The sequence below is a fragment of the Manacus candei genome, unplaced genomic scaffold (genome assembly GCF_025592945.1).
Source record: "Manacus candei isolate 608988 ecotype Guabito, Panama unplaced genomic scaffold, ASM2559294v1 h1tg000083l, whole genome shotgun sequence".
In the NCBI taxonomy this organism is placed as follows: Eukaryota; Metazoa; Chordata; class Aves; order Passeriformes; family Pipridae; genus Manacus; species Manacus candei.
In genome coordinates, this window is record NW_026138131.1 from 2784084 (window position 1) to 2802060 (window position 17977).

At 43.6% G+C, this 17977-nt stretch overlaps 1 protein-coding gene across 5 annotated transcripts in view; it reads left to right on the top strand.

The window, feature by feature from the left end:
* The first annotated feature begins 10171 nt into the window (after positions 1-10171).
* The window catches only part of USP9X (ubiquitin specific peptidase 9 X-linked), a 106707-nt gene continuing 98901 nt past the window's right edge, over positions 10172-17977 (top strand). For 2 of the 5 annotated variants that reach the window (XM_051811646.1, XM_051811649.1), the window contains exon 1: positions 10174-10585. The gene's annotated coding sequence lies outside the window, so the exon portion shown is untranslated. Of the gene's footprint in view, positions 10586-17977 lie in introns of all 5 variants that reach the window. The other 3 variants (XM_051811647.1, XM_051811650.1, XM_051811648.1) reach the window with 3 other exon arrangements.

The window sequence follows — 17977 nt, forward strand, 5'->3', positions numbered from 1 at the left end:
GTGTGGTATCATAAGGTCCACATTCCCTGAGTCCACCTCACAATTTTAAAACAATTCTTTGAAGAATAAATTCATGTGGGGCTTCCAAGAACACTTTGGACCCAGAATTTTCAATCTACACATGAAAAAATGGTAATCTTGTAATTTCTACTCCCTGATACAATGAATTAAGCTTTTCAAGGAGGGAAATGAGCAATAATGCTTGACTGAAGTCAAACAGTGAGTATTTTCATGTGGAGGGCAGATACTCACTTAGAAGATCAGCCAGAAGAGCTGACCAAAACTGGAATCCCACAAATGTCCATGAAAGCAAAGGGCATAACTGTGGTTGAATCAAACAGCTGTTTGCTATTAGAACAATTGTTCTCAAGTACTACATAGGTAATATTTGGACAGTGTATCCCATTATTTAGGATAAGTTAAAGAAACCATTCTCTGGAAATAATTGTTTCTGCTCAGACTTCCATTATCACATCTCTTCTCTCACCCTATCTTTCTTTCTCATTGGCTGCTGTGGCACCTCATCTACGTCTGGTAGAACAGATAGGTGGTTGTCATCAACCCCACTTCATGCAGGACTCATTATATCTGCTCTCTGAACACTTCAGATGCTCCTGGCAGCACATTTCTCGTCCTCTGGCCCAGGCAGTGTGTGTGCTCTCTGTGTGCTGACTAAGGGAAACTGTGGTGGGTTGATCCTGACTGGATGCCAGGTGTCCACTCTGCCACTCCCCTCCTCAGCTGGACAGGTGAGAGAAAATAAACCAAAAGGTTCATGTGTTGAGATGAGGACAAGGAGACATCACTCACCAGTTGCTGCCATGAGCAAAACGGGCCCAACTTGGGGAAATGAATTTGTTACCAATTAAATCAAAGTAGGGTAAGGAGAAAATAAAACCAAATCTTAAAAACACCTCCTCTCCAGCCCTCCCTTCTTCCTGGGCTGAACTCACTCCTGATCTTCTCTACCTTGACCCACCAGCAACACAGACAGATGGGGAATTAGGGCTCTGGTCAATTCATCACATATTGTCTCTGCCACTCCTTCTTCCTCAGGGGAAGGACTCCTCACACTCTTCCCTGCTCTAGCGTGGGTCCTTCCCATGGGCTGCAGTTCTTTATGAAATGCTCCAATGTGGGTCTCTCCCACACAGTTCAGTCCTTCAGGAACAGATTGCTCCAGTGTGGGTCACAGGTGCTGCCAGCAAAGCTGCTCCAGCACAGGCTCCTTTCTCCATGGAGCCAGAGGTCCTTCCAGGACCCTGCTCCAGCATGGGATTCCCATGGGGTCACAACCTCCTCTGGATATCCACCTGCTCAGCCATGGGGTCCTCCACAGGCTGGAGGTGGATCTCTGCTCCCCCATGGACCCCCATGGGCTGCAGGGTCACAGCTGCCTCACCATGGTCTGCACCACGGACTGCAAGGGAATATCTGCTCTAGCACCTGGAGCATCTCCTCCCCCTCCTGCTTCACTGATCTTGGTGTCTGCAGGGCTGTTGCTTTCACATATTCTCACTCCTCTCTCCCCCTGCTGTTGCACAGCAGGTTTTTTTTCCCTTTCTTAGCTGTTATCCCAGAGGTGCTCCCATTATCGCTGATAGGTTTGGCCTTAGCCAGCAGCTGGTCCATCTTGGAGCCAGCTGGCATTGGCTCACAGGACACAGGGGAAGCTTCAAGCAGCTTCTCACAGAAGCCACCCCTGCAGCCCCCTCACTACCAAAACCCAAACAGGGTTCCTCCTGGCCCTGACCACAGACTCTCACCATCAGTGGACCATTGCCCACCTCGTCTGTAGTTGCAAAATGCACTTCTGGGCAGACACTCACCTTATTGAGAACCCAAATTTTGTATCACTCAACACTACCAGGCTGAAAGTTAGGTGGCCATTCACACTTTCTCCACAGAAAAGGAGGAAGGAAAAAGGAAAGCAGCTCTGGAGGGCAGTGGTGGCACGGGGTGAGTCGTGCTCAGGGAGAGCCCTGGGGCACCAGGGAGACACAAGGTGCCCCAGTTGTAGGTGGCTACAACCCAGTGAGGTGTATCCAGCTGAAATGAGTATTATTTGACGTTAGGAGGCTCATTCTCCTTTGAAATGGAGACAGACTTATGATGGATTTAGCCCACTAAGTAGGGGCTGGATCTGTGCTAAACTGCAGTTGGCCGCAGTCTTTCAGCCATATGCTTTTGATACTCGTAACATTCCTTGAATTAAGATTCAAGGAAAACTTCAAAGCCTACTATTACTTAGTGAAATGAATACTACTAATGGCATTAATCCACGGACTTCAGCTGGACTCTCCACCTGAGAAGAATAAGGAATTAGTAATTTGTAATGATATACAGTCACAAATGAAAATTCTTAAGAACTGCTGGCATTTTGGTTCACCTTATTCAGAGAAAAAAAAAGAACAGCACAAAACATGGATGATTTAAGATTTATTCCTATCATTTCAGAAAATAAAGGAATAATTACCTCGTCTCTGGGAAGTTAAAACACATTACTTTGTTCATTTTTGGTTGCTTTGTATTTCTGTTAAAGATGTTAAGATTTTCTGTTAAATATTTAAAAATATAGAAGCACGCCTAAATGTGCATTACTGCATGTAAAAGTACAAACACAAGGAAAGACAAATAATTAGAGACATTATGATATGAAATTCGATTCTCATTTAACCGAGGACATTAACCAGTAATAAGATCAAAAGCAGAAGAACTACAGAATTCTAGTAGTTAAGATTTCAAAAAGAAAAGTAACTTGTAGATATCAGATTAGTCCATTTGGTCTTAATTTGTAACTGAGAGCAGTGCAAAGGACAGAAGTAGTGACAAGTCAATTGGACTTCTAAAACCTGTTTTTCTTGATATTCAGAGAAAGTTAAACCACAGAAATAAACTTCTGTTTACAGCATAAAACTTAGCTTTTGTCCATCGATGTTATTTCCATATATTTAGATCCTGAATTATATTTACCTTCCCAAAATAATGGGATAAAAAAAAATAAACAGAAAAGAGTCAGCGTGCTGAGAAAAAGCAGATTGCCTCTGGATGATAAAAGACCTACTTATATATTGTTTCAATAAACCAACCGATATGTCTAGTAAAAACAGACAAGCTTTGATGCATACAAGTCTGTTTTCAGATCTAATAAAAGATATTACCCCTCTTTACAAGTTCTGGCTTGCTCATTGCCTTATACCATTCTGGCTGCAAAGACAGTGCTGTTGCTCAAACGTTATTACTACTGCAAACCTCCCAGCTAAAATAACACTACTACTACAGATGTCCTGCTATAAGTTACTTCCAATTTATCCAACATATTTTGATGCAATCTCTCAGAGGGCCTAGAAGCCTACATAAAATACAGCATAAAGTTAATCTGCATTATATTATGAGGTGCCCTGTCACAGAGGGATAATGGAGCAGCAATATAATAGCAGTTATCAAAATTCAGTCTTTACATAAAGACTGAATGTAAATTGACATTTGCTTACTATACCATATCATGAAAAGAGAAATAATGGTTTTAGAGAAGTTTTTGGCAATAGGAATTATTTTGCAGGTAACTGGCAATAAAATATAGTCGAGAAAAACTTCTGGACAAAAAAAAGAAAAGAAAGAGTGGAATGACAAATACATAGCTGAAAGGTTCCAAAATCCTATGAGTCTGCATGCTGTACTGTGAAATCCCTCTTCAGACTGAAAAAAGAAAATCTTCGGTCACAAGAAAGAAAAAGAAAACCGGTTTTACAAAACTGCAAACTTCCTTCCTGTACATATTTTTAGATTTAAGCCTTTCTGAGAAACTATTTTTATAAACCTCAGATAAAAGTACTTATACAAGATCTGAAATGGTTCTGTGCTTTGGTTCAAATAATGATTATTTCAAAATCTGTGGTTTACTCTTAAATAATCTTTTTCTATTGTTTCTTTCTCTCTGATCACACCTTCTTTATTTTTCCCATTCCAAACCTGCAGTAGTAACCTTTCTCCTATCAGACTACCCTATTTTGAAGCTTCTCATGGTTTGTTAATGACACTGTTTCACATGATCCCATTGTCTAGCTGTGCATCTGCCTATCAATTCCCCTTGAGCCTTTCAGCCAATTTCAGTAAACCCAGAACAAGGGATAAGGACTTTCAATGAAACATTAATTCCTATAATTTTTAGGAACACTGTTAGCAAGACGAGGAAGAAATGCCAAAGAAGTGCCCACTGCTGGAAAGGCAAGTACAATTCAATTATTATGCCTCCTGCTTGCTATTAGCTAATTAAGCTCCTGACTAGTCCAGCATATTTAACATAAACCAGGCACTTTAGCACGTGAGGTTGGAGGGAGATCAGGGTTTGAAGGGTGTAAGATGCTCAGCCTTAGGAAAATAAGCTGCTTCCGTTCTGCTGTGTACATAGCAACTGCTGTGTTTACAAACACCATGTAAGTGAAATGACCATCATATAATATGTAAGAGACACGATTTTGTGAACAACAATCTCCTTCAAGTCCACACCAGTGCAACGACAAACACTCTGTGCGCAGAGAGGCATTCAGTAAAACTGAGGAAATGGCAGTAATTCACAAATCTACAGAATTTCTTGCAGTTTTTTGACAACATCCTCCTCTAGCACATTTAGGAATAACATTGACAGGTTTTAAGAACAGCTCCCTTCTTCCCTCACTTTACTCTTAAGGCTGGAAGGAAGTCAAACTTGCTCAAGGTTCATGTGGATGAAGAAGACCATATGGTTGTCAAATCAATTTGTTGAACTCTGTCCAAATCCTACGAGACGGATGAGTTTCACATGGACACCACATGGTTTATCTGAGGACAGTTCAGCTAGGAATGCACTAGATAGGAGAAATATTTTGAATTGCTCCCTCTCCAAAAGATAGACGAGATACACTTTTGGGCCTGTAAACAGACTTTTTGACAAATGGTCTCTGCAACATCCTCTGTGCAATTGGTAGACATGGTAAGAATTTCTGCTCATGCTGTTCATTCACCCTGTATGTGAAAAACGAAATGAATAACAGGAAAATGCCACACCATATTTTTCGTATCACAAGAGTTGTTCCCAATCAGATACCATCTTTTCTTCAATGTAAGAGAATACAGGTCTGCACGAATCCTTTTTCTTATAAAATTTCTGTGATTTCTAACTAAGCAACCATTCTTTTGCACCAGTAAGTACAGAGCATAAACTGGATTTAACTGCTTCTATGAGTCTTTTAAGAGTGACATTATGCCCACTCCAACATCACTGTTAATATCTCATGCAATCAGAAATCAAAAGTTGAAAGATGGAAAGTTACTACTATGAAGAGATGTCTTACACTGATGTGAAGAATGGTAATTAAAGCAGCCATCTCAGGAGAAACTGAAACGAAGTGGCTATATTTGGTCTCTATTTGTAACAGAAAGTGATATAGCATCCCTCCAGAAGAGTTTTTGCAACTCCTTGATATATTATTCCTATGGGAATTTTTTTTAACCTAATTTTGAAGGTTAATTAATATGTACAGTAAGTACTGTCTGATACCTCAGGGTGACAAGCCCCCTCCCCCAAAGGTATTAAACTCAGGATAGTATGGAAGGTAGAGATTGCATCTGAGTTTTGGAACAGTACACAATAGCTAAATTTTTGAATTTACTGCATTTGGATTCTGCCTTTGTACCATATAGAAAAGCCTAAATATATAGTGTCTAGATAATTATATGCTAAACACCTTTAAACTACCTTAATTGTTTGATATTTGAATAACTTTACTGGGTTCTGGTTATCAATTTAAGGGATACAGAGGGCAAAGTTCTCCCCTGCTTGGCATTTTCCCATCAGATACAACAGTCACCTGCTGTGTCAGCTGTAAAACACCGAAGTACCAGGGCCCTGAGGGCATTACCAGGTTCCCCAGCAGGCCTGGCCAGAATCCCGTGTCAGCCCAGCCAAGTATGGAGATGCCCATCGTGGGTCTGGGGCTGCCTCAGTGCCTCTCGCTGCTCCTGGCTGGGGTGGTGGGATGGGTCTGGATGCCAGGGCCTGCTTGGATGCCCTGGGGAGCTCCGGATGCTCCTGGGCCCTGGGAAAAAGCTGGTTCCTGGGGTGCCCAGATGAAACCCATTTCCCATGGGGAACACCTCTGGAACCATCTCTCATTTCCATCATGTCTCACCCAACCAACCGTACACAAGGACTTGTGCGTCAAGCGCGAGCGTGAAAGTGTCAGACATTGTCCACCACTCGTGTGTTGTATTTGGGACTCGTTATTCCCAGTATGAAAATACCACTTAATCATCTATGCAATGTTCTGGGACTACTGTGATACAGTCACACTTTACCTTTGAAATTACAGTTGTGAAAAACAGGAGCTCTTTTCTGAAAGGGATGTCATCCTGCGATCCAGTGTTGCACAAGGGGACATCTACATGCATATCATTATTGCCAAAATACTATCCAAAATATGTTCAAAGATTTGAACAAGTGCAAAGTACTCTTTCCCTTACTGGAACTCACACACAGGCTTAAATAAGTCAATGAAAAATTAGGTAACCCAAGAGCACTACTGCTGTGCATTAAGTGAATTACTGGATTGGGCCCAAAACTATTGAAAATGGTGTGAGATTGATCCTTGACGTGATCCTTTGGAACAAATTTCAATGTCCAAGTGCCTTGTTTGATTTTCAAGCAGTTTTTTATTTTGTTTTTAGAAGAAACTCTTCTATCTGCTACATAACCTGTTGTTTTCTGAGTGTTGGTGGACAGTGTGTAACACAGCATCCAAGGGGTCGAGTCAGAAGGAAAAAAAATTGTCTTTCATGGGTCTGTGGTAAAATTCTGCTTTCTCTCATCCGTTATTGCTCTTTTATGCTACCCCTTTGCAAAGCCCTGTAGCTTTACTCTGCACCAGCAGCGTTACAAGTTTACTTTTGTCTACCTCGGGAGCAGAGCGGTGTCAGAGTTTAAGAAGTGGCGATAAATGCACCCCTTAACATAGAGATCTTCTAAGTTCTGAATAATTCCATCACCAGAATGTTGGTTTTCATTGGTTTTGGGTTAGTTAATGAACAACATGACCAGCTGGTTCACAACTGGTTTCACTTTTTGTTTGCTGGGCTGGCTGTAGCGCCGTGGCCTGCAGGGAAACACTTCCGTTCCCCACATTTTCACACTGAACTAAAGATGTCCCAAAAGCATTTGTAATCACACCAACGGCTGTGTACAGCAGGGAATTAGCCAGAATGACTACCAAGGAATAAATTATTCTGTCATAGTTCTGTGTGGACTCTTACTTTGGAGCAATCAGTGAGTTTTGTGAGCGCCTACTAACATCTGTCCTCACCTCATGGATAATCTTCAATCAGCAATTTTTCTGGCTCATATCCTTTTGTTTCCACTATTACTGCACAAAGACAAACCAGTAACGTTTATTTGCAGTATTGGGGGGGTGTATACACATCTTTTCCAAAGGTAAAGGAGTGTCCTTCAAGATGAGCCACAGCAATGCCTCCCGAGAAGAGCAGGAGCCTGAGCACAGAGGGGAGAACAGGAAGAGTTTCCCAGGCAGAAGTCTGTGTGCAGTTTGCTTGTTCAGGAGCCACACAGTGCCATTGCTGTCCCAATATCTGCTTTTATTTGGTGCCATAAATAGCTGTGTGCTCCAGCCTATCGTGACCTTTGATTAGCACGGCTACAAGCAACTGCTGGGCTGTCAAAGCATTCCAGAATATACTTTGAAACGAGGAAGGAGGTCAAATATAAACATGAATAGTTTCTTTTCCCATGCAAGTGCAAAATTCCTCTTGTATCTCATTGTGCTTTTGCAAACTGTACATAAAGTAAAATCCAAAATCAGAAAAAATACCAGCAAAGGTGCCAGAAAGCTGAAGAGGAATCGGTTCTTAGTTTGTTCCAAACCTAAGGTTTCAATTAAAATAATCAAAGCTTCCACTCTTTCTCTTGGCTGAAGGAATGCTTCTTCACAAGAGGGAATACTTGCTACAAGTTGTAACACTATTGTTTCCACAAGTATTGTTCCTATCTTTTTTTTTTTGTTGACTTTTATGTGAACTGACAGTCAACTTCTTGGTGGACAATTGCCCACATTATAAAAATTCACTGATGTGTCACTCTTTGGTTCTGCCAAGAAAACCACAGTAGTTACAAGGAGCACAGTATTTGGCCTGTCATTAAAACAAGGGTCCACTTAACAATAAAAAGAAATCACCATCAACAAACACAGCAGTTTATTTTTAAGGGTAGGTGTCAAAATACAGACAACTCCAATTGTTTGAGGTGTCTGTGCCTCTGTAAGTCATAAACAGTGAAAACCTCGAGGGAGAACACTGTACCAGGCAAGAAAAGCTAAATGCATTTTAGGTGCAGTAATTTTAACTGCCTTCCCTGGAGAACAAACTGGATAAATTGGAAATAAGAGGAAAAGCTCAAAGTAATTGATAAGAGACAAAAAAAGGAGGCTACAATAACATGCTCAGAGGCACAAATAGCCTGGAGATAAAAGGGTTGGTTTTTTATATGATTACATATATTTCTAACACAAACATGAACAGGGTCACACTTGCAGATTTTCACCATGGTTGTGGCTTGGTTTTATTGTTGAAGAAGATGCATGCAAAGCTATTCCTTCAGTAAACAAACTGTTGCATTTGTACAGCGATGAAGCAGCTGCATCCCTTGTTTTGTTTTACTGAGTGGCTAATGCAGAAACATACTTCAGATTTCCTTTCCAAATAATACCATCTAATGATTAGCAAGAAAAATTACTAGCTCTAACTTTGTTAAATTGGGAAACATCATAATTTATCACCACTTGGCTTTGAGCTCTAGCTTTTTACTGAAAAACACCCATCCAGTTTCAGTGCTGTACAAACTCCTGCAATGAGTGATCGGATTTTTAGCCTTTTGCCACCGAATGGTCCAAAAGATAAAAACATTCTGCACGAGAGTTAAGGCTCTTAGCCTGAGCCTCTCGAGCAAATTCCAACCTGTGGAGTCTAAATTCCTCCTGTGTTTTCAGCTGGATGCTGCATCTTTCACTTCCTACTCTGACATTCTTGAATGATGTTGTTAAAATGAGACTTTGACCTTGGAATATGGACCAACAAAACATTAAGCACTAGTTCAGGTGCTGTTCAAGAGCGAGCTCTCCATATCTGCCAAACTTCTGTCCTTCCACAAGGCATCCTTTCCAATTTTTTCTCCAGGTTTTAAATCCAGGTTTTAAGTTTCCACAGCTGCATCTACACAGGCTGGGGTTCTACTGACCTCCTACTCTAGTCATAAATGAACACATAAAATGAAAACGTATCATATAAAAGAAAAAAGCATCACAGAACATTCTGAGGCGGAAGGGACCCATAGCATCATCGAGTCCAACTCCTGCCCTTGCACAGGACCATCCCCAAGAGCCACACCATGTGCCCAAGAGCGTTCGCTGTCCAAACGCTCCCGGAGCTCGGTGCCGTGACCACTTCCCTGGGGAGCCCGTGAAGAGGAACAAAAGATCCATTTCGCTTTTTAAAAAAGGAACGAACGCCGGTGTCCCCTAACGGGGATGTCTCTTCTGCGGGAGGCGAGGGATGGGGTCACCTCCGCGGCAGCCCCGGGGTCCCGCAGCCTCCGCCCCGCTCCCCGTCCCGATCCCATCCCGAATCCCGGCGGGAGAGGCGAGAGGCGACCGCGCTGACGTCACCGTCACCGCCCTGACGTCATCATCCGGGCCCCCGCGCGCGCCCGCCGCCGAGGGCCCACAATGGGGAGCGCGCGCGCGCGCGCCCAACGGACGCGAAACGGGCCCGGCGCGCGCGCGTCGCTGCCTCTCTGTGCGTGTGAGAGGGAGAGAGAGAGTCCCGTCCCACCGCCCTCACCCAGCCCCGCACCGCCCTCCCCGCACAGACACACACGGAGCGGGCTCCGGCCGTGAGCGGCAGCCCCGGAGGACACACGCGGGTGGCGGAGCCGCTGCCGCCGCGGTGGGCCGGGTGCGGGAGGCGCTGCCGGCGCCGCCATCTTGCCCACGGGGCCCCCGCCAGACGCGGCTGCGCTGCCGCCGCGAGCGCGAGGAGCCGCCGCTGCCTCCCTCCCTCCGTGCCCGCTCCCTCCCCCGCCCCGCCGAGCCCTCAGCGCGGAGCTCCCGCTCCCCCGGCCCGGCCCCGCCGCCCCCGCCCGGCTGAGCTCCGCGTCCGCCCACCCCCCCCGCGTGCGCCCGGTGCCCGGACGGGGCGGAGCGGAGCGCGCAGGCCCCGGCCCAGCCCCAGCCCGAGCACAGGCAGGGCCGCCGCCGCCGCCGCCGGGCAGCAGCTGGTGACGCAGGAAAAACGCCCCGGAGAGAGAGAGCGGAGCGCCCAGGGCCGGCACCCGGAGCGCGGGCAGCGGCGGCCGATTCGCCCCTTCCCGCTTCGCGCCGCAGCGCACCCGGAGTGGGGGAACCGGGGCAGCGCGGAGCCGCCCCCTCAGAGCCGCGGCCTGGCATGAGCCCGTGCCCCGCCGGCCGCCGGGCATGAGGCAGCGCCCAGGAGGGCTCCGGGCCGCCGCTGCAGCCGCCGCGGGACGAGGGGAAGCGGTGCGAGGGTGAGTGCGGAGCGCGGTGCCCGGGCGGGGCCGGGCGGTGTTGGCGCTCCCCGGGGACGGGGCTCCGCGGGCCGGGGCGCGGCGGGAGGGGCAGGACGGGGCTGCCGGGGCCCCGCGGGGGTGCGGGGCGGCGGCGGCGCCTCCCTCGCAGCCCCGGCGGGTCGGCCCCGCACCGCCGTGTTTTGGAGGGCGAGGGAAAATGGCTGACGGCTCCTCATCGCCCGAGGCCGGCGGGGGGGAGCCCAGAGCCCTCGAGGGGCTCTGCCCGGCCCGCCGGGGCCCCTCTGGCCGTGCCCCCCCCCGGCGGGGAGGAGGGCCCGGCGCGTCCCCGCAGCGCTGCACCGGCATCGCCTCGCCGGGTTCTCGCTTCCCTTCGCCCCGAACGCCATTACTGAGGTGGAGTGATTGGGGCCGCGTAGGCCCGGGCGACGCCTGGAAATCAGGCCCTGCCGAGGCGCTTTCCCGGCGGTCTCAATGAAAACCACCAGCAAGCAGCTCGCTCACGCCCGCTGTAAACACTGCGAACACGTAGGCCACTCCTCTGGCCTCGGCTTCCAGCGGCCCTGCTGCCGTGCACGAAGAAAGCGTTCGTGGCTTTTTCATCTGATCCCTCCGGTCCGCCGTGCCGCTTCTCCCCGGAGCCGTGTCTTAGGGCTTGTCTGTAGCGATTTATTCCCGGCACTACAGCCCTCTCCCCAAGGTGTGCGCAGGGATAGTTGCGTGGGGTTCGGCCGCGGAGGTTCCCTGTTATTGTCCTCGAGAAAACAGGATTTCACCACTTGTTTGGGTTGTTGAGGTTTTTGTGTGTTGGTTATCGCTGTGTTAACATGTGCCGTTCCACTTCGTGCAGCTTTGTTTGTATACAGAGGGAATAGCCTTTGAAAATTATCTGTTTTGTTTTTAAGTGATTTTGTTCTCTTAGGAGCATCCAAAAATCTTGAGCTGGTTTTTAAGGTGCCATATTTCATTTTCAGGTTGCTCCCTCAGAAGTCGAGTTAAGTGTTTTGAAGATTCACAGTAACACACAACTGTACAGGGAGAAAATAAAAATCTTGCAGAAAAGAATTGTTCTAATTAAATGCTCGAAGGACTCCCAGGCTCACTGCAGACATATTGTGTCTGTCTCAGCTGTCTTCGTGCTATCTGTACAACTCGGTTTATATTCCCAGTTCTGTAGCTGTGTTCGTGTCACTGGGTGTTTGTATCAGTCTAAAGACCCTCTGAAATCGCAGGCTCAAAGCCAGCGTAAGGCCCACTTTTGCTGACCTACTTGCAGAACTGGGGCCTATATTTTTGTAAAAAGTTGTTGGATATCGATATTATTATGCATTCTTTAGTATACCAGTGGCAACGTTTGCTGTGATAGACGGGACTGGGTAACCTGTGCTTTTCAGCAGCTCCTCAAGTGCCTGACAAATAAGTGGTAAGATCTTTATGTTTAGGAAGGGACTACTGATTGGTGTTTGGGGGATTGACCTTTATTGATTATGGAATTGGAGCAATGTCCCTAGTAAGAAAGATTTAGGAGTAACTAAAATCTGTAGGCAGCTGACTTTATTCTTGATATGACAAGGTTTTAGTTAGAGAAATTGTCAGGCCTCCCCATCATAAATGTTGCTGATCTAGTAACCTTTTTATTTCAGCAAAACCCAAGTCATATGTGAGGGAGTTGGGGTTTTATTGTTTGTTTGTTTGTTTGCTTGGACTTTTTTGTTTTGCTTTTTAAAATAATGCTTTTGATTCTTGGAGGTGAAGTAATGTTTATTCTTTGAACTGACAAGCTACAGTAGCTAATACCAAGAATTTCAGGGAGGTGTATAAAATACCTGTATTGATTATTCTGTTGCAATACTCTGGACAACGGTGATGCTTAATGATAGCTGTGAACAAAAACATAAACATAATCATAAAGCTGCAGTGGAAGAAACTCAAGTTATCAGCATGTTTATGGGGAGCTGGGCAGGGGGCAATGAACAAGAAATAAATATAAGATTATATCATAGTAACTTTTCCCTCTCCAATATATCTTGTACTTTTCTTTTGTGTAGTTTGTGTTAATGGTATTCTTTAGGGTATCTCCTCTCTTAATCTTTCCTGGCTGCTGTTTCAAATTCTTGCAGAATTTGCCCTTTGGCAACGCTTAGGCCCATGGAACTGACAGGAAGACTACATCTGGAGGTGGTAATCAATAAGGATAGTGGTAGCAAAGCTATTTTTCTGTCTCCGTGGAACACTGTCACCCTTACATAAACGTTTTCTTCCCCACATTGTGGTGCATTTGTACTCAGAGATAGACCAGTGCAACTGCTCTCTGTTCTAAATGCACACTTTTAGGTTTATGCATTTTACTAATATTCTGGAATTCTTAGAAGAGAGACTCAGAGTAAACTAAAATAGTGCATTAGTGTCTATGTTGCAAAATTAAATAGACTTCTGAGAAAATAAAGGTGCCTGTAATACCTTAGTTCTAAGACATCTTACACTTGAAATTGCAATTAGTTTAGGACTTTCCAATATGAGTGCAACCTCGGGTAAAATTGGATAGGAATTGAGTTATTTATCAGTTTGAACAAAATAATTTTAAATGGCTTTGAAGTTTTATCTCTGTCAGGTGTGTATTGAAAATATATGGAAAGTTTTTCTGGCCTTCTGGTTTAGACAAGTTCAGAACTTATTTCAGGTATTTGAATGGAAAGTACTTTTGTGTTAGGCAGTACTCTGAGTGTAGGTATCTATATATACATATAGATACATATTTTTACATGCATACTCTTTTTTTTTTTTTTAATTTAGAAATACTGTTTTATATTCTAAGAGACCTAGAAGCTGTGGGTACATTTTGGAAACATCCTGATCAGGATAGCCTCATTTGTGAAGTGAATGAGTCAAAGGTGTCCCTTACTGTTTTTAACTTATAACAGGATTTTAAACAAGCCAAATCCCACAAAACATCTGAAATTACTGTGCTTCCTTTAGTTCTTTCTCTTGTAATCACAAGCAGTTGTTTAATCAAACCGGTAGCCTTGCTTATCCAGCACTTGCAGAGACCAATGTGAGGTGGTTGTCTGAAGATGTAAGAAACTGTGCTCGATTTTTTGCTCATTTGAAAAGTTGTCCATGTGAAAGCTTTTGTGTCCTTTAGACAGTTGTTTCCTGGATGTTTTGCATTAATATTAATCCGAACACGTGGACGTGTTTCTCTTGTATCTTAAGTTTTTCTTACAACATGGATCTGTCTTCTCTTCCACCTCTGTGTACCTGCATCCAGTTTTATTACCTTTATCGCACTTGTTTAAAATCAGAGTTCAAAATTTAAAGCTGTGCTGGAGGGTATGTTTTGGGAATACAGCTCGGTAATGTTTGTCTTTTGCTGTAGTCCTTGTCTTTTGCAAAGCTGGCAATGCTGTGTGCTGTTCCTGTAGACTTGTCTTATATCACACATAATGTTTGTGGTGTATAAATACAGAGTTCCTTTTATTTTTTGACACAGCTGAGCATTGTTATGCTATTCCATAGTAGAGGTGAGGGGTGGAAAGAAGGTCTTTCATAAGCATTTGTTTGCATGCAGTGGGACTTGAATTTTTGTACCTGTGAAGTTTGAGCTACTTTAGATTCAGATGTTAGAGAAATGCAGTGACATTTTCATGTATTAAATCTAGTTTTTGTTTTCTTGCTAGTGTAAGGACATCTTAAAATTCTCACACTGTTATTACAAAACTGTAATTCATTGTGAGTTATCTTTTTAGAACAGTTATATTGTGTTGGCTGTCTCTGTTGTGCTTCAGGCTAGAACGTGACTTGAGGACATGGCTAACAGAGGTTAGAACCATGTTTTGACTTGGATATTCTTGTTTAGAGTCTTGAATAGACAGTGGCAGAAAACTGTTCTGTCACGACTTTGCACCCTCAAAATGTCATCTGCCGCCTTTCTGAAACATTACAGTATCCACTTGAGCCCACTGGTGCTTTGAGTATGTTCTGTAGATCTGATTTGGTAAAGTACTTTAAAATGGAGTGTTGGTGATGTTAACAGGAGAGCTGTTAATGACTGTCCCCCCCAGAGAGGAGAGGGAAAAGAAGGTGTTAAAGTGACCAGTTGTGATTTAGGATAAAATCCTTTTGCATTTTCTGTCGTGAATTTTCTGATATTTGCAGTGTTTTACAAGAAACCAGTAGTTGCTCATTTTATTTGAGAGGTGAATTCAGTCTGCTTGTCATCAAAACTTTTTTGGTTGCCAGCTGTTGACGTGTTTTCAAATAAAAATCATAATGCTGGGAATGAAAACCATTTGGATGCAGGTGTGTTCCCAGGCTTGCTTTCTAAAGGAACATTGTTGATGTATAGTTTTCTTTAAGTATTAGTTATTATGAACTGTGGGAATGATTACTTGCTTTTGGTTAACTTTGTGTTAGTGTGTCTCTGAAGAGATCCATGAGATGTAGATTTAAGATCTAGTTGTATTTTGAATGCTGGTATTTTCAGCCTTTTTTTTCCATAAAGTTAAATTGAAGACTGCTTTAGAAATAATGGATAACTATCAGGAATGTTACTGTGGCAAGCTTTTATTTGTAGCATCCTTGATCTGCTTGCAAAACCACTATGTAACCCTGTCTGGTGATTTAGTTTTCCTTACACGTGTAACTGCCAACAGAAAAATGTGATTTTCATGCACATAGATCTTTTCATGGACGTCTCAGCAAATCATACTGTGTGGTAGTTAGCATTTATCTGTGGATTTACTCAGAAGAGGGGAATTCCACATTGCATCATTCCTCAGGGATGTACCTCTGTGCTTTTTTTCCCAAATTCTGTTCTTAAGCTGAGATTCAAGACTATGTCAAAGACAAGACACAAATATGCGACTCTTTCCTCATATCCTGTTCTTTCTGCTGTAAATTGCAAAAGGCTTCCCCAATACTTTTTTAACAGAAGTGTTCAAATGAGTGCTTCAAAATAATGAAAAGTACTTGGAGGGAATTTCAGGGCTATCTTTTCATTAAGCTTTCATGTAAAATACCCAAAGCTCAAGTAATAGAAAATTGTTCCTAGAAGAACCTTTAAGACAAGCAGCACTTTTTCTAACAGCTGAATGGCAACATGGAATGTCAGCAAAATGTATGTTGTGAATTCCATGGGCTTCAGTCCTTAAGTCACTTAATTGGTGCTTAACCTGCTTCTGCAGGACTAGTTGTGGGAAGAGGAAACCGTTTGTTTTGTGTTATAGTGGTCTTAGCTGTAGTGATATGAAAGGGTGAAAGGAGGAAAAAAGATTATTAGAAATGTGCTCAGTAAGAAAAAACCAGTGGTGTGTGTCAGGTGTGATCCCTCTGTTACCAGGGAGGCTTTTCGGTTGCAGGGGAGTGTCCTTGCTGGCACTGTGGTGTGGGATAGTGGGAACAGGCCTGCCTTTGGCTGGGGGTGGAACTTCAGGTTTCTTGTCCAGAAATAAAAATTGACTGGGGAAAGAAAAGTCTCTTACTTTTCTAATGTAAGATGAGTGTGAATGTTGTTGTCAAAACATACTGGCATCTTGGTAAATGAGCATTGAGTCTTTTGGTGTTTATTTTTGTCTGCTGTCTTAGCAATAAAGTGCTTCATTGTGGTTTTGAGTAAGTTTTCACAGGACAAGTTCATGAATTTTAAAGTCAAATAAAGAAGGTGTCTCTGCTTAGCTTAATTTTGATGAACTAAAACCTTAATTTATAGTTTATATTTTATATTAGACTTTGTAGATTTCTGATTTAGAAATAGAATGTTAATTGTTCAGTGATTTCCAATATTTCCTTTTAATGTGTTTTCCTGAATTATTGACCTGTGAGGATTTCCTTTTTTTTTTAAATTGTGACATAAATCCTCTGGAGCTTGAAGATGAAACTCTAGTGGCTTGTTCTACAGTTTCAGTCTCGAGTTTTGAACAGGCCTGCATATGTCTTGACCTGTCTTTCAGACAGTGTTTTATTAATCACAGTGGGACCTTAAAATCCCAGGTGCTTTTCCCTGAATGCTTCTAATTGTGTATGTGCACACACACGTGGGCACACACTCATGCAAGGGGCCTTTTTTTAGGATGATGCACTGACTTTTCCCTAGGTGAGGTGTAATGTCAGATTTCTTAAAGGCTTTATAGCTCTCTTGCTGTGTTGAGGTGTCTTCATGGTAGTTCTGGCAATTAGGCAGGAACACAACCTCCAGATTGCCTGAAAATTCTCACTGTTCGTATTCTTGTAGCAGTTCAGCCAGATTGCTGTGTTTGACAGTTTGTTATGTGTCTAGTGAAGATGTAATTTGAAACATGAATTTCCCTTGTGGCATTTTTTCCCTTCCATTTCCAGGATTGGAAAAACAAAGTTATTTTTTTGTGAACTCTGTGGTAGTGAAACCTTACTATGAGCTGATGTGTCTTCAGCCATGGAAAAACCCCAGTGTGATCAGTACCAGCCTCTGGTCAGCAGGTGTATGACTGAAGTTTTTCACTTACCTGCACCTTTCTGGGATTTTTGGCCACATGAAAGAGGGTTTGGTAATGCCATCCTGTCATGAATTTTCCTTTTAATTCATATCACTCTGCTGGTAATGGTATGAATATTTAGGACCAGCAAGAGCTTGGATATGTTGCCTGGAGGCGGCTGGAGGAGGGTAGTGGTTGGTTTAGTTTTGTTGTTGGCAAGTAGTAGCCAAAATAACAGTTTGATTTGGAGATTCAACTGCGCTGTGTTGATTGATCCTTAGACAGTACTTCAGAAGATCATCTTTCTCTAAAGTTGAAATGGTACTTGATACTTATGTACTGTATGTTTATATGTTTTATATTTACTTAGGATTGAGTATCACACTGGAAGGTTGAGATGTTGTGCAAGTTATGTGCGTTACACAGACCCAGCAGCAAGTAAGAGTTGAGAGCAGAGAATCAAAATCTCTCCTGCTTTATGCTTTTAAGTATGTGCTTACACTGTGCTACACCTGAAGTACAGTTTGAGGGTTTTGCAGTGTCGAGGAGCCCCTGCGGTTCTTTGTGGGTGTGAAAAGGCGATAAATAGTGGTAGTTCACGTGAAATGAAGACCAGCCCTTTAGTTTTACTTTCGATTAGTCTAACAGCAAACTTTAGCTTTAAATGAGAGTTTATATGATATATGTCATTTAAGTTCTAAATGGCAGTTGTCCACTAGAATTCTCTATTCCGTATCCTTGACATTATCAGTTTCTCTGATGTGTTTGATGAATTTAAGTTCTTTTCTCAGAATTTGGTGCCTTAAATGGGAATAGGGGGGAGGGGAAGAAAAGCCTGAACTACCGTGTTAAGGTTTAAGTAGTTAGGTCGCAGTTGTTTTTCCCGTGAAAGGAATTGTGAAGATGTTAGTCTGGGGGTACATTTCTGTAGGTATAAAAAACT